The sequence below is a fragment of the Chiloscyllium plagiosum genome, unplaced genomic scaffold, assembly GCF_037043375.1.
Source record: "Chiloscyllium plagiosum isolate Xiang-an unplaced genomic scaffold, Cpla_swu_hap1 HiC_scaffold_40, whole genome shotgun sequence".
NCBI classification, from domain to species: Eukaryota; Metazoa; Chordata; class Chondrichthyes; order Orectolobiformes; family Hemiscylliidae; genus Chiloscyllium; species Chiloscyllium plagiosum.
Genome location: NW_028270178.1, coordinates 35,033,963 through 35,049,272, shown reverse-complemented (window position 1 = coordinate 35,049,272; position 15,310 = coordinate 35,033,963).

The window sequence follows — 15,310 nt, the reverse complement described above, 5'->3', positions numbered from 1 at the left end:
ATGAACCATTGAGAGCAATCCATGCACCGTGACCTGCTGTAGTGTTCAGTTGTCATTTTCCAGGAGTGGGAATCTCATAATCAGACAGAGACAGAACCACACCCAAAGGGACACAGAAACATACCACACCCTCACACACACAAACACGCAGAAGCACACCCACACACAGAAATACAGGCTGAGTGAGATATAGGAACACACTGACAAACAAAAACACACATACACGCACACACAAGTACACACACGCATGTACAAAAGTGCAATAACGCAGTCAAACTTAAATGTGGGAACACACTTACACAAAGACTACAGAAGCATTCCCACACCCTCACAGCACACACAGGCATACAATCAGAGTGCAGAAGGGGAATATACCAACTCACCCATGCGTGCGCACGCGCTCACACACAGAAAAATAGACATACGGAGACATTTTGGAACACAGCCATGTACAGAAAGAATAAAAACATCCGCATACAAAGAAATACAGTCATACTGAGATATTGGAACAAATCTACACACATACATAAATACAGACTTACTAAGCAAGAAAGTAACACACCCATATACAGACAGAACGTACACACATCCACACATGCAGACACACCACACACACGCACACACACAACACACAAATTCTGTGATATGGTTAGCACTCTGCCTCACAGTGCCAGAGACCCGGGTTCAATTCCCGACTCGGGCGACTGACTGTGTAGAGTTTGCACATTCTCCCCGTGTCTGCGTGGGTTTCCACCGGGTGCTCCGGTTTCCTCCCACAGTCCAAAGATGTGCAGGTCAGGTGAATTGGCCATGCTAAATTGCCCGTAGTGTTAGGTAAAGGGGTAAATGTAGGGGAATGGGTGGTTTGCGCTTCGGCGGGTCGGTGTGGACTTGTTGGGCCGAAGGGCCTGTTTCCACACTGTAAGTAATCTAATCTAAAACATCTGAACGCAGACACAGAATCACATGCACAGCCTCACAAACATATGTAAACGAACTCAGAGTAAGGGGCATTACACACCAACCTACAAGAACTGACAGATACTTCTTATAGAACATAGAACAATACAGCACAGAACAGGCCCTTCAGCCCACGATGTTGTGCCGACCACTGATCCTCATGTATGCACCCTCAAATTTCTGTGACCATATGCATGTCCAGGAGTCTCTTAAATGTGCTCAATGACACTGCCTCCACAACTGCTGCTGGCAACGCATTCCATGCTTTCACAACTCTCTGTGTAAAGAACCCGCCTCTGACATCCCCTCTATACTTTCCTCCAACCAGCTTAAAACTATGACCCCTCGTGTTAGTCATTTCTGCCCTGGGAAATAGTCTCTGGCTATCGACTCTATCTATGCCTCTCATTATCTTGTATACCTCAATTAGGTCCCCTCTTCTCCTTTTCTGCAATGAAAAAAGTCCGAGCTCAGTCAACCTCTCCTCATAAGATAAGCCCTCCAGTCCAGGCAGCACCTTGTAAACCTCCTCTGAACCCGCTCCAAAGCACTCACATCTTTCCTATAATAGTGCGATCAGAACTGGACGCAGTATTCCAAGTGTGGTCTAACCAAAGTTTTATAGAGCTGCAACAAGATCCCACGACTCTTAAACTCAATACCGCTGTTAATGAAAGCCAAAACACCATATGCTTTCTTAACAACCCTGTCCACTTGGGTGGCCATTTTAAGGGATCTATGTACCTGCACACCAAGATCCCTCTGTCCTCCACACTGCCAAGAATCCTATCCTTAATCCTGTACTCCGCTTTCAAATTCGACCTTCCAAATGCATCACCTCGCATTTATATATATATACACACAGCACATTTAAGCACAGTTACTGAACTACAACCACAATTATATATTGATATAGAACGACTCAGAAACGAACATAGAGGCACACCCACAGAGAGGCACAGGTCGGTACTGCTGGTAGCGCAGTAGGCTCTTGGAGACGGACAGGCAACCAAACATCGTCTCAACAACACACTCAACTGCTTAAACAAAAGCAGAGCCAGGCAGAGACACATCCCGCAAACCACAATAGTACATTGACACTCAGAACTACACACACATGGAGTCGCAAAACCATCACAATTTGCTGACAGCTACACCCACAAACACAACCACCGACAACCACACAGCCAGAGGCATATGACCTCACAAACAGCATACACATACGGACAAACTCATTAGATGCACACGTGCAAAACACATACAAATACAGGCACAGTAACGCAGACTCACATACAAACACTCAACTTCACGGAAACACTCTCATACGACTGAATAACATTCCCAAACACATAAATACATGAATATGCAGTCACTGAAATATTTCCCAATACACACAAAGGGACACCCACACACAGATGCATAAATGCACTCATAATGTGTCACAGCCGGGGACATATCTAATGATAAAATCCGAGGGAAACACACACAGAGTGACACCCTCACAAAGACAATGAAGCACCCTCACAAGGAGACATATAGAGACCCTCACACACCGAAAGGGAATCGCATGAACACACCTCTCTCAAGCCACATGGAGAGGAAAAAGAGACGATCGAAGTTCAGGAGACTTATTAACAGTAATGTTCAAGGTATTGCTGGCTGTATCTGTGCACTTTGCGTTTTACAAAATCACTACTTGGCGAAAGATCAGTGAATGGGTGGATCAATAAGGGACTTAAGTCAATGAAAGTGAGCATGTGCTAAACTGAGACAAGTGCCTGACATGGTAAATGTGAGAAAAATACAAAGACAGCGCGCGAGAGAGAGAGGGAGAGAGAGAGCCAGAGAGCCAGGTAATGAGCTGGACAGAGAGACAAAGAAGGATAGGCATAGTGGGAGGCAGCGAGGCAGGCAGTCAGATAGATAGGTAAAGAGAGATAGAGAGAGAGAGCAACAGAACTACATAGACGGGGAGAGACGCAGAGAGCGAGATAGACAGAGAGAGATAATCTGAGCAAGAAATTGAGAGGTGGGGAGGGAGAGGAAGAAAGGAACAGAAAGAAAATCAGACAGAAAGAGGCAGAGAGAGAAAGACAGAAAACAATATCCTTGTGATGTGAGAAGATATGCTGCAGACTCAATAAATTCTCTCAAAAACAAATGTGCACACAACAATAACCAATTCAGATAAGGCTCCGCCAGCCAGTCTTTAACACTAATCCACCAGGCAGTCTGTTCAGACCCAACGTTCCAGCTGACCCATCACTCACAGCCAGTCCATCATTTGGAATCATTCTTCCAACCTCTTTCTATCCTATTCTGCCCTTGACAGTCACCTCTTTCCCATTACCTGCTTTCCCTTTGTCGCATCCTTCAATTTGTCTTAAGGTGGAAATGGATAGATTCTTGTTAAATTTTGTGGGGAGGGATGTTACGCAGTGGCACAAAGGAATGCGCATTTGACTGCACAATTGGATGAGCAGCCATCTTCTGGAGTGCTGGGAGGCCAAGCTCAAAGGGCTGCATGGCCTGCTGCTGTTCATTGTCTGTGTGTCCACGTGTGTGTGAATCCATCAGTCAATCAGGGATAGCAGGATGTTCCTGAGCGGGGTGAATGGTGACCCATCCTGTTAACCCCCACTCTACCTACCGCTGGGTGTTATACTCAGATCCATGTGGTTATACTGATGGAATCCTGGCCGTTCATATACAATGTCTGCACTGGGAACACCGCGGCTGCCTTTGGACAACTCTCAAATGTTTTGCTGAGTTATTAAGTGAACAAATTCCGTGACCTGCTGTTGCACCGCGTTCCTGAACTTCACTCTGAGCTTGTACAAAGTCACTGCATAAAATAATGTGTTCGTGCTTCAGCTGAAATCCTTTCTCCAACATACGTAAAAATGTCTGGATTTCCATGCTTACACTATTGCATCCTCTAATGTTAACATATAAGATTTTAAGACCGTACACAGAAGTATAAAGCTGATGCATATGGTGAAGAGATAAATTACCAACTTCGTCCGGTTCTCCATCTCAGCATCTTCTTGACTCTCTCCCTTCCTCTGACGCCTCAGGCTCTTGTGAACTTGACTGGTCACTAAAATGTGCCTTACTGTCAGGGTGTTCATGAACATTTTACACCATGGTAAAGTAATTGAATAAATCTCTCATTCCCATCTCATCAGCACAGATCTGCACATCCACCCAGTTCCAGGAACTTAAAAGAGCTAAAACAATAACCAAAAATGCTAAACGAGGAAGTGAAGGCTATCAGTTACGGGTGTTTTCCTTAATCTCAGATTACAGAACTCTCTAACAAATCTTGACAGCTCTGTTAATACCATGCTGGGTTGCAAACCGTCAAAAAATAAACAGAAGTTCATTCGTACACAAATGGAGAGAAGACGTTCTTTCTCAATTCATTCCTAAATCTGCTCCCTCTAATCTTGAGGCTATGTCGTCTTGTCCTAACTTCACCTAACAGTGAAAACATCCCATCTACTTGTATTTTTTTGATTCCCTCTATAATTCTATATCTTTGTATGAGATCTCCCTGCATTCTTATGAATTCCAATTAATATAATTCAAATCTACTCAGTCTCTCCTCATAAGCCAACCCCCTCAAGTTGGAATCAACGTCGTGAACCTCCTCTGCAATCCCTCCAATACCAGTACATCATTTCTCAAGTAAGTAGACCGAAACTGCACAATATCTTCCAGGAAATGCCTCGCCAGTACCTTGTACAACTGCAACATTATGTCTCTGCTTTTATACTCAATACGTTTAGCAATGAAGAGCAAAATTCCATTTGCCTTCCTAATTAATTGTTGCAGCTGCAGATCATTTTCTAATTTCCACCCAAATGGATTTAACCTCACTGTCCATATAACCTATATCATCTCTCAGCACTGCTTTGATATCCTCCTTGAATATCAGAGCCACACTACTTACCTTAAATCCCTGTCTGCCCTTCTGACTAGGCTTGTATCCCTGGATATTTAACTCGCAGTTGTGACCATTCTGTAATCACGTCTCTATAATGGCTACCAAATCATATTCATTTGCAATGAGTTGTGCCATTTGCTCATCAAACTTGTTACGAATGCTACGAGCATTCTGTGAAAGTGACTTTATGCTAGCCATCTTACCACCATGATTCACAACATCTCTAATATCTCCTGAGTTATCCTTCCTTTTTGTTTCTTTCATAGTCTGCCTTGAACTTAAACATTCCTGTACTCATGCTAATCTGCTGGTTACCTTTTTATTTATCAGCATACTTCCTGTCTCTTTCTCTTTCCCTTCCCCCGAACTCACAAATTTAAATTACTAGTGACCACCCTATTTTTCCTTCTCGCTAGAACACTGGGTCCAGACTTGAGAGGCTGAAAGAACTGCCATTATGTTCATATGATTATTAATCTCCTCTCAAAGCCATTCCAAGTCATTGACATCCTTTAAACAGCACCCGTCACAAACTTTAACCCTCTCTCTATCTGTATTTGACTTTCTCCCGATGTCTCTCTGAGTAACCCTGTCGCTATTACTCTCAGTTTGATCCTATCCCCTCTGTACTTAACCCTATCCTTTTTGCCTGTATTTAACCCTTTCGCTGCTCCACCGTATTCAATCTTCTTTCTATAACTGTTCATTAACACCTCTCCCGATGACATTGTATTACATTCAATTCTCCTCTCCAGTATTTAATGCTGTTCTTGTTCCCTTGTATTTAATCCTCTCACGATTACCTTGCATTTAACCCTCTCTTTATTATTGTCTATTTAATCCTCCCCCTATTATTCTCAATTGAATTATTTCCCTATTACAATCTTTAACACCCTCTCTATCTGTATTTAACGCTCTCTCTTTCCCTAGTGCTCTTGAATTATTGTTCCCTGAATACATAATGAGAGCGAGATTTGAGAAGATTTGTTGCTCAGGTTGAAGTTCTGGATGTGAGTTTGCTCGCTGAACCGGAAGGTTCATTTTCAGACATTTCATGACCATACGAGGTAACATCTTTCCATCATAGTCACAGAGATGTACAGCACGGAAACAGATCATTCAGTCCAATTTGTCCATGCTGACCAGATATCCTAAATTAATCCAGTCCCATTTGCCAGCATATGGACCATATCCCTCTAAACGCTTCTTATTCAACCCATCCAGATGCCTTTTAAGTTTTGCAATTGTACCAGCTCCACCAGTTCCTCTGGCAGCTCGTTCCATACACGGACCACACTCTGCATGAACATATTGCCCCTTAGGTCCCTTTTAAGTCTTTCGCACTCACCCTAAACCTATTTCCTCTAGTTCTGGACGCCCCAGTGAGCCTCCAGTGAAGCACTGGTGGTATGGCCCGATTTTTACTTGTGTGTTTAGGTTTCCTTGGGTTGGTGACATCATTTCCTGTGGAGATTTAGCCATGGCATCATGGAAGCTCACAAACCCATCAACAAACCAAAACAGCAGCTAATGAACTTGAAAGGCCCGATGTGGACAACAGGCAAAACTAATGTCATTGACAATATACCTTGCAAGAACTGTAACAAACACTACATTGGATAAAAGGTAGAAAACTGGCCACCAGGATACATGAACTTCAACTAGCCATGAAAAGACATGACCCACTCTCACTAGTATCTTTACATACAGATAAGGAAGGATGCCACTTCGCCTGGGACAGCACAACCATCTAGGACAAGCCAAACAGAGACACGTGCGAGAATTCCTAGTAGCACGGCATTCCAACCAGAATTCTAATAGCAAACACATTAACTTGGATCCCATTTACCACCCTCTGAGAAAAGAAAACAGGAAATGACACCGTCACAGGTAATGCTGTCGCTAACCCAAGGAAACTGAAACACATAAATACAAAGCGGGCCATACCACCAGTGCTTCACCGGGGCTCACTGATGATGTAACGAAGTATGATGATGAATCGTCTGAACCTTCCAGCTCAGCAAGCAAACTTACATCTATATAATGAGAGATCGGGTGTCCCTGCCTATTTATTCCCCATTACCACTAAGAAATGACCGATGCTGCTCTTTGCAGCTGCCCCTCTAGCAGGTGGTGGGACAGCAGGTCCATCCCAAAGCAGAGGAGGAGCTTATCATTCACACTAAATGTTCAGAAGCGGTATTGCTGATGAGGAGGAGACAGGCAAACATCAACATATATTAATGTTTATATTTAAACAAGAACTGCTCCACTCCACAGCAATATTGATTTACAAAGATGAATAGTTCCATGAAAGAACATACACATAAACAAAAACAGATCCAACATATGACAATATTTATATGAACATAAACACTTCCGAAACACAGTATTTCTTATATTATCATGTACAGCTCGAATGCTTGACAATATTTATATTAATCCATAACACTTCCAAGACACAACATTATTTATGAAAAAGCATGAACAGCTTCAAAACAAAACAGGATTTAAATATAAACATGCACATTTCCCATATACATCACTATTTATATTTTAAATCAAAGGATTTCCACACAAAGCAATATTTATTAACAAACAAAGGCTGTTCCAGTGCACAATAATATTTACATGAAAACACTGTCAGCTACAATGCAAAACAATATTTATGAACAGCCAAACTGCTCTATCCAACAATGCATAATAAATATTATACATACTGTGTAAAGCATGCAATTCTGTAGTGAATGAAACCATTGAGGAGCAGGTAAACATGCTGGAACAGATAGAGATTGAGGAAGCTGATGTGTTGAAAATTTTGACAAACATTAAGATTGACAAGTCGCCAAGGCCAGACCAGATTTGTCCTCGGCTGCTTTGGGAAGCGAGAAATGTGATTGCTTTGCCGCTTGAGAAGATCTTTGCATCCTTGCTCTCCACCGGAGTCGTACCTGAGGACTGGAGGGAGGCAAATGTAATTCCTCTCTTCAAGAAAGGAAATAGGGAAAAGCCCGGCAATTACAGACCAGTCAGTCGCACTTCTGTCATCTGCAAGGTATTAGAAAGGATTCTGAGGGATACGATTTATGACCATCTGGAAGAGCATGTCTTGATTAAAGGCAGTCAGCACGGCTTTGTGAGGGGCAGGTCATGCCTCAAAAATCTTATTGAGTTCTTTGAGGATGTTACTGGACAAGTTGATGAGGGTCGAGCGGTGGATGTTGTGTATGTGGACTTCAGTAAGGCATTTGATAAAGTTCCCATGGTAGGCTCGTTCAGAAGGTCAGGAGGGATGGGAAACAGGGAACGTTAGCCGTCTGGATGTAGAATTGGCTGGTCCACAGAAGACAGCGAGTGGTAGTGGAAGGAAAGTATTCTGCCTGTAAGTCAGTGGTGAGTGGTGTTCCACAGGGCTCTGTTCTTGGGCCTCTACTCTTTGCAATTTTTATTAATGACTTGGATGAGGAGATTGAAGGTGGGTTAGCAAGTTTGCAGACGACACAAACTTGCAGAGTGTCGTTGGCAGTGTAGGTTGCAGCGTGACATTGATAGGATGCAGAGATGGGCTGAGAGGTGACAGGTGGAGTTCAACCTGGATAAATGCGAAGTGATGCATTTTGGTGGGTCGAACTTGAAAGTTGAGTCCAGGATTAAAGACATGATTCTTGGTAGTGTGGAGGAACAGGGGGCTCTTGGGGTGCAGGTACATAGATTCCTTAAAATTGCCACCCAGGTGGACAGGGATGTTAATAAAGCATAGGGTGTTTTGGTCTTCATTAACTGAGGGTTTGAGTTTAAGAGCCGTGAGACCTTGTTGCAGCTCTATAAATCTTTGGTTAGACTGCACTTGGAATACTGCGTCCAGTTCTGGTCGCCCTATTATAGGAAAAATGTGGATGTTTTGGAGAGGGTTCAGAGGAGGTTTACCAGGATGCTGCCTGGAATGGAAGGCTTATCTTACGAAGAGAGGTTGACTGAGCTCGGACTTTTCTCATTGGAAAAAAGAAGGAAAAGAGGAGTCTCTAATTGAGGTGTACAAGATAATGAGAGGCATAGATAGAGTTGATAGCCAGAAACGTTTTCTCAGTGCTGAAATTGTTAACACGAGGGGTCATAGTTTTAAGGTGTTTGGCGGAAAGTATGGAGGGGATGTCAGAGGCAGGTTCTTTACGCAGAGAGTTGTGGGAGCATGGAATGCGTTGCCACCTGCAGTTGTGGAAGCGCGGTCATTGGGGATAATTAAGAGACTGCTGGACATGCATAAAGTCACAGAAATGTGAGAGTTCGTACATTAGGTTTACCTCACATGAGAATCAATGATCGGCACAACATCGTGGGCTGAAGGGCCTGTTCTGTGCTGTACTGATCTATGTCCTGTGTTCTACTGTGTATGCGAATGACTGAATAATGAAGCGAACGTCCTGGAGCCAGAGTTTCAGTTGGGATCGAAAATAGGTGGGAAGGCAAGTTGGGAGAGGGATGCAGACAGTTTTGAGAGAGATTTTGTTCGGTTAAGTAAGTGTGCAAAATGTGAATTTAACTTGGGAAAATATGAAGTTGTTCATTTTGGAAGGTAGGATAAAAGAGCAGAGAATTATTTAAATAAGGGAACGTTGGGGAAAGCTGCAACACAAAAATAGTTTTCGTAATTATGAACAAAATGCAGAAAACGTATGACACAGGTGCAGCAGGCTGCTAAATAAGATAAAATCCCACTGTATTAGTGACCAGGTACGAGTATGGACAGAGGATTGGCTGACTGGAAGAAGGCAGAAAGTAGCGAATGGTGGCGAGTGGTGTTACACAGAGGTTTGATTGGGACCACAAGTATTCATGAAATACATTAATGACCGGGATGATGGAGGTTATTTTTGCAAAGTTTGAACACGATGCAAAGATAGGTGGAATAGCATGGAATGCAAGTGAGCGTTTATGAACTTGGGTCAGAAGAATAGATGTGCAGACTATTTTCTTATGACGGAAAGTTGTTGAAACCCGAAAGCACACGAGCCATTCAGGCGTCCTTTTTACAGGATAATACACCATAACTATTAACTATTCTCTAAGTGAGCGAAATTCCATTGATATGCTGTTCCAATAAACACAGGTTCCCATCTATATAAATATAAGTAATAAGAAAACAATAATTTCTAAATTCGTCTCTCAACGTTCACACAGGTCTTTTGGAATGCTCTGCGGTCTCCGCTGTCTCTCAGTCTATTTTCTGATCCCAAGTCACAAACGCCTGCTTTCCGCTGATCCTGCTGTTAGGGATGTTTTGTCTGCAATTTATTTTGACTGGAGTATCAGCTAAAAGTGTCATGGTCCCTTTTATGGATGAATGGTGCTTTATATGAGAGCTGAAAGTTGTTACCTCCTCAGATGGCAGTTGGCTCTTTCTAATTTTCAAATGCCCTCATCTTTAATACCCTTGATGACCTATTAATTTCATTATAATTGAAATGTTTCGAAATAGACAAAACCATCAGATATAAATTTAATTGGGTTTTGGTGTCTCGGGCCTGGTACACGTTTCAAATTCAGAATTGTCTGTCGTCTGCAACTGCTTACAGACACATTTTTCTGTGTAATTTTTAAGTTTAGAAAAGCACTTTACCTCTTAAAGGGACCACACGCACTTTCCTCCGATGATTTTTACAAAGAAATTCTCGCTTCCTGCCTTTCACATCACGAGTACTCTTCACAACGTCATTTAGTAAGAAAACACATTGTTAGCATTGATTTAAAGATAACTTGAATACAAGAGTAGAGAACACACTGCTGCGGCTGTATAAGGCTCTGGTCAGGCCGTGTTTGGAATATTGTGAGCAGTGTTTGTGCCCCATGTTGAAGGAAGACTATGCTGACGTTGGAGGTGGTCTGAAGGACGTTTATAAGAATTCCATATTCACCTGCTCCCCACATTAAACTCTGTCACTGTTCCCGCATCTCGTCAGCATTTTGAGGTTTGATGTGTCTATTGTCATCATTTGTTGACCAGAACTGCAGACAGTACCCCAGCTGTATCCTCACCAAAGTCCTGGAAATCTCCAACATGCCCTGCTATAATCTGCACTACGACTGATATAAATATGTGTCCCGTGTACCTTCTTAACCACTCTGCTAACAAGAAATGCCATCTTCAGGAATTTGTGGACAAGCATCCCAAGATCCCACTGTCCTCTGAGCTTCCTCGTGCCCTGCCTTTCATTGAATAGTCCATTGTCGTGTTTAATTGGTTTGTTTTAGGTCTTTTAACTGAAATAACAGTTCAACCTTCAGGTTTTCTGTGGTACAGATACTGATATTTAGCTCTTTTCCAGGTCCCGATAAAATAGCTCATTGAAGGCAATCTGTGCACCGTGATCTGCTGGCAGATTCACTCGGCCGTTTTCAGGAGAGGACGCGTCATTGTGAGACAGAGACATAACCACAACCTGAAGGACATCGAAACACACCTAAACACATAAATACTGTCAGAATGAGATACAGGAGCATACTGACAAACAGGAACACTCTCAAACCCGCGTGCACACACTCACATCCAACGACCTCCCCAAATGTTCCTAACCACACACACACACACACACACCCTCACAATGTCACAAGACTGGTCCTTTTTGTTCTCAAAGCTATTCCTTTTCTCAAGGATACTGTGCCTCTGATTTTTTCCACAGGTGTCATAAAACTCTCTTGGTTCCAATTAGACTTGTTTGGTACAGAGATTAAAAGGTACTGAGAGGGCTTTTTGTTTGCATGTAAACGGATAAGACATCAGGCCAAAATGGTCATGTTTTAGAAGTGACCTGGATAATGAAAGGGAAGTGGTCAGCTCTCGAGCTGAGCAATTCAGTCCATAATGAGTAAGAGTTCACCTCTGTGGAAACTGTCTCTCTCCTTCTGCCTTCTAACTTCAACCTGTAAGCATTTATTCCATTTTTATATTTTTTAACGGGTGTTTGATTCTTGGGACTATTGTGTATATTCGAAACAGCTTAATTAAATCTAGTTTGGATAGATGATTTCTGCAGGGGTTCATTATTCTGTTCTTTGTGTTTCACTGTGTAATTTTGTACAGACACAGAGCAACACTCTTAAACAAACACAGAAACACAGTCACACAGAGAGAACCTGCCGGATGCACAGAAAAGACTTGACATACAAACCAACAGCCAAATGCAGTCTGAACAACACACTCACCTACTTATGCAGGAACACAGCCAGGCAGAGAGACACACCCTGCATTCACGCAATAAAACAACTGCACTCTAAAGACAGACACACATAGAATTAGTTTGACACGCTGACACACACAAGAAAAACAACATATATTCCGCACAAATAGAAACGCAAAAGACACCATATGCAAAACACACCGAGATACACAGGAACATATCCATTTTTTTTTACAAACTGAGGAACATAAACAGAGTGACATCCCCACAAAGGCAATGAAACATGCCCACACACAGACCCTCACACACTGAAAGAGAAACACACACACAAACACAAACACACACATACACAAACACACACGCACACACACATATACACACACACACATGCAAACACACATACAAACACACATACATACACAAACACACATACACGAAAACAATCATTGAAGGTAGGGATCAGGAATGCACTTGAGCCAACGAACGTGGACATATACTAAACTGAGAGAACAAATGTTTGACATTGTCAATGAGAGAAAAAGAGATAGTGAGAGAGAGGGAGACAAAGAATGAGATAGACAGAGAGAGAGAGAAGTAAAGAGACAGAAATACAGGAGAACGAGAGAAAGACAGACAGACAGACCAAGTGAGTGAGAGAGGAACAGAGAGAGAGAGGCAGAGTGAGACACAGAGAGAGACTGACAGCAGGAAATTCAGAGAGAAAAACAGAGAGAGAATTACAGAGACGGAGAAAGAGATGAAGGGAGGGACAGAGACAAAGACACACAGTAAGAGGCAGAGAAGTAGAGAGACAGCAATATCCTTGTGATGGGATTAGCCAGGAGGTGGGCTCAAGAAACTCTCTCAAAACTAAATAAAAATATACGAAATAATAACCAGCTAACCCCAGAGGACCATCAACACCAGAGCCTTTTTCTTGTGGTAATAAAGTGTTTATTGCGAGCTGAACAGAGAGGTCTGACAATCACCATGGTGCAGGAGGGCCTGTTTACGTCCTTCCCCCTTCTCCCCTACAGGGGAATTGCAGAGAACCCGTCTGCCGGTCTTTAACACTCATCCACAGGGCAGTCAGTGAAGAGCCAATGTTCTAGCTGAACCCTGCACTCACAGCCAGTCCGTCATTGTAATCACTCCTGCAGGCTCTTTCCCTCCTACTCTGCCCCTGACAATCACCTCTTGCTTCCTTCCCTGCTCTCCATTTGTCATGTCCTTCAATATTGTTGAAGGGACAGGTAGATAGATTCTTGTTAACATTTTGGGGGTTGAGTGAGGATAGTGCTCAGGTGCATATGGGAATGCAGAGTTGATGTTACAATTAGGTAAGCTGATGTCTTCTGGAGCGGCAGGAGGACCAGAGTCGAAGGGTTAAATGGCCTAATGCTGTGCTTTGTACGTCCCCATGTGTGTCAATCCGACAGTCAATCAGGGATAGCAGCGTGTTCCTGAGCAGGGTGAATGGTGACATCATTTGTGGAGGGAATCATTTTTGGATCTTTACTTCCCAGAGATTATCTCTACTTCCACCCGGTTGACCTGCTCCCTATATTAAACTCTATCACCCTTTCCATCAGCGTTTTGACGATTGCTGTGATCATGTGAGTGCACAAATTTCTCTCATGTGTTGATCAGAACTGTACACAGTTCTTCAGCTGGATCCTCACCCCCCAAGTCCCACAAAACTCCAACAAGACCACCTTGCCTCGATAATCAGCACCAGGACTAAGCAAGATATTGGATGTTCCACATGTCATCTGTGCTATTCCGTTAACATATCATCTCACCTTCAGGGATCTGTGGACAAGCACCCCAAATCCTACTGTTCCTCTGAGCTTCCGAGTGCCTTGCGTCTCATTCAATATTAACTTGTCTTGTTTAATTAGTTAGACAATAGGTCTTTAAAGCAAAGTAAAAGTTCAGGTTTCAGTGGTTATGAGGTGGAGATACTGGTGTTTGGATTTTTGCAAGTTCCCACATATACTCCATTGAGAGCAATCTGTGCACCATGACCTGCTGCAAACATTGACTGGGAACACTATAGTCCGAGTACGATAGATGGGTCAGTTTTTGTCCAGTGTGTGCAGGAGGGCTTCCTGACATAGTATGTAGACAGGCAAACAAGGGGTGAAGCCACATTAGATTTGGTACTGTGTAACCAGCCCGGCCAGGTTTTAGACTTGAAAGTAGGTGAGCACTTTGGTGATAGCGATCACAATTCTGTTATGTTTACTTCAGTGATAGAAAGGGATAGGCGTATTCCACTGGGCAAGAGTTACAGCTGGAGGAAAGGCAACTACGATGCGATTAGGCAAGATTTAGGAAGGGGAAGGAAACTGCAGGGGATGGGCACATTAGAAATGTGGAGCTTATTCAAGAAAAAGCTCCTGTGTGTCCCAGACAAGTCAGACAGGGAGGAAGCTGTAGAGCGCGGGAGCCATGGTTTACGAAGGCAGTGGAATCTCTGGTAAAGAAGAAGAATAAGGCTTATGTTAGGATGAGATGTGAAGGCTCAGTTAGGGCGCTTGAGGATTACAAGGTAGCCAGGAAAGACCTAAAGAGAGAGCTCAGAAGAGTCAGGAGGAGGCATGAGAAGTTGTTGGTGGATAGGATCAGGGTAAACCCTAAGGCTTTCTATAGGCATTTAAGGAATAACAGAATGACAAAAGTAAGATTAGGGCCAATCAAGAAAATATTGGGACGTTGTGTGTGGAGTCAGAGGGTATAGGGGAAGCACTAAATGAATATTTTTCGACAGTATTCACTCTAGAAAACGACAATATTGTCGAGGAGAATACTGAGATACAGGCTACTAGACTAGGTGGGATTGAGGTTCACAAGGAAGAAGTATTAGAAATCCTGCAGAGTGTAAAAATAGACAAGTTCCCTGGGCCGGATGGGATTTATCCTAGGATCCTCTGGGAAACTAGGGAGGAGATTGCCGAGCCTTTGACATTGATCTTTAAATCTTCATTGTCTACAGTAATAGTGCCAGAAGACTGGAGGACAGTAAATGTGGTTCCCCTGTTCAAGAAGGGGAGTAGAGACAACCCTGGTGGTTATAGACCAGTGAGCCTCAATTCAGTTCTTGGTAAAATGTTGGAAAAGGTTATAAGAGATAGGATTTATAATCATCTAGAAAAGAATAATTTGATTAGGGATTGTCAGCACGGTTTTGTGAAGGGTAGGTCGTGCGTCACAAAGCTTATTC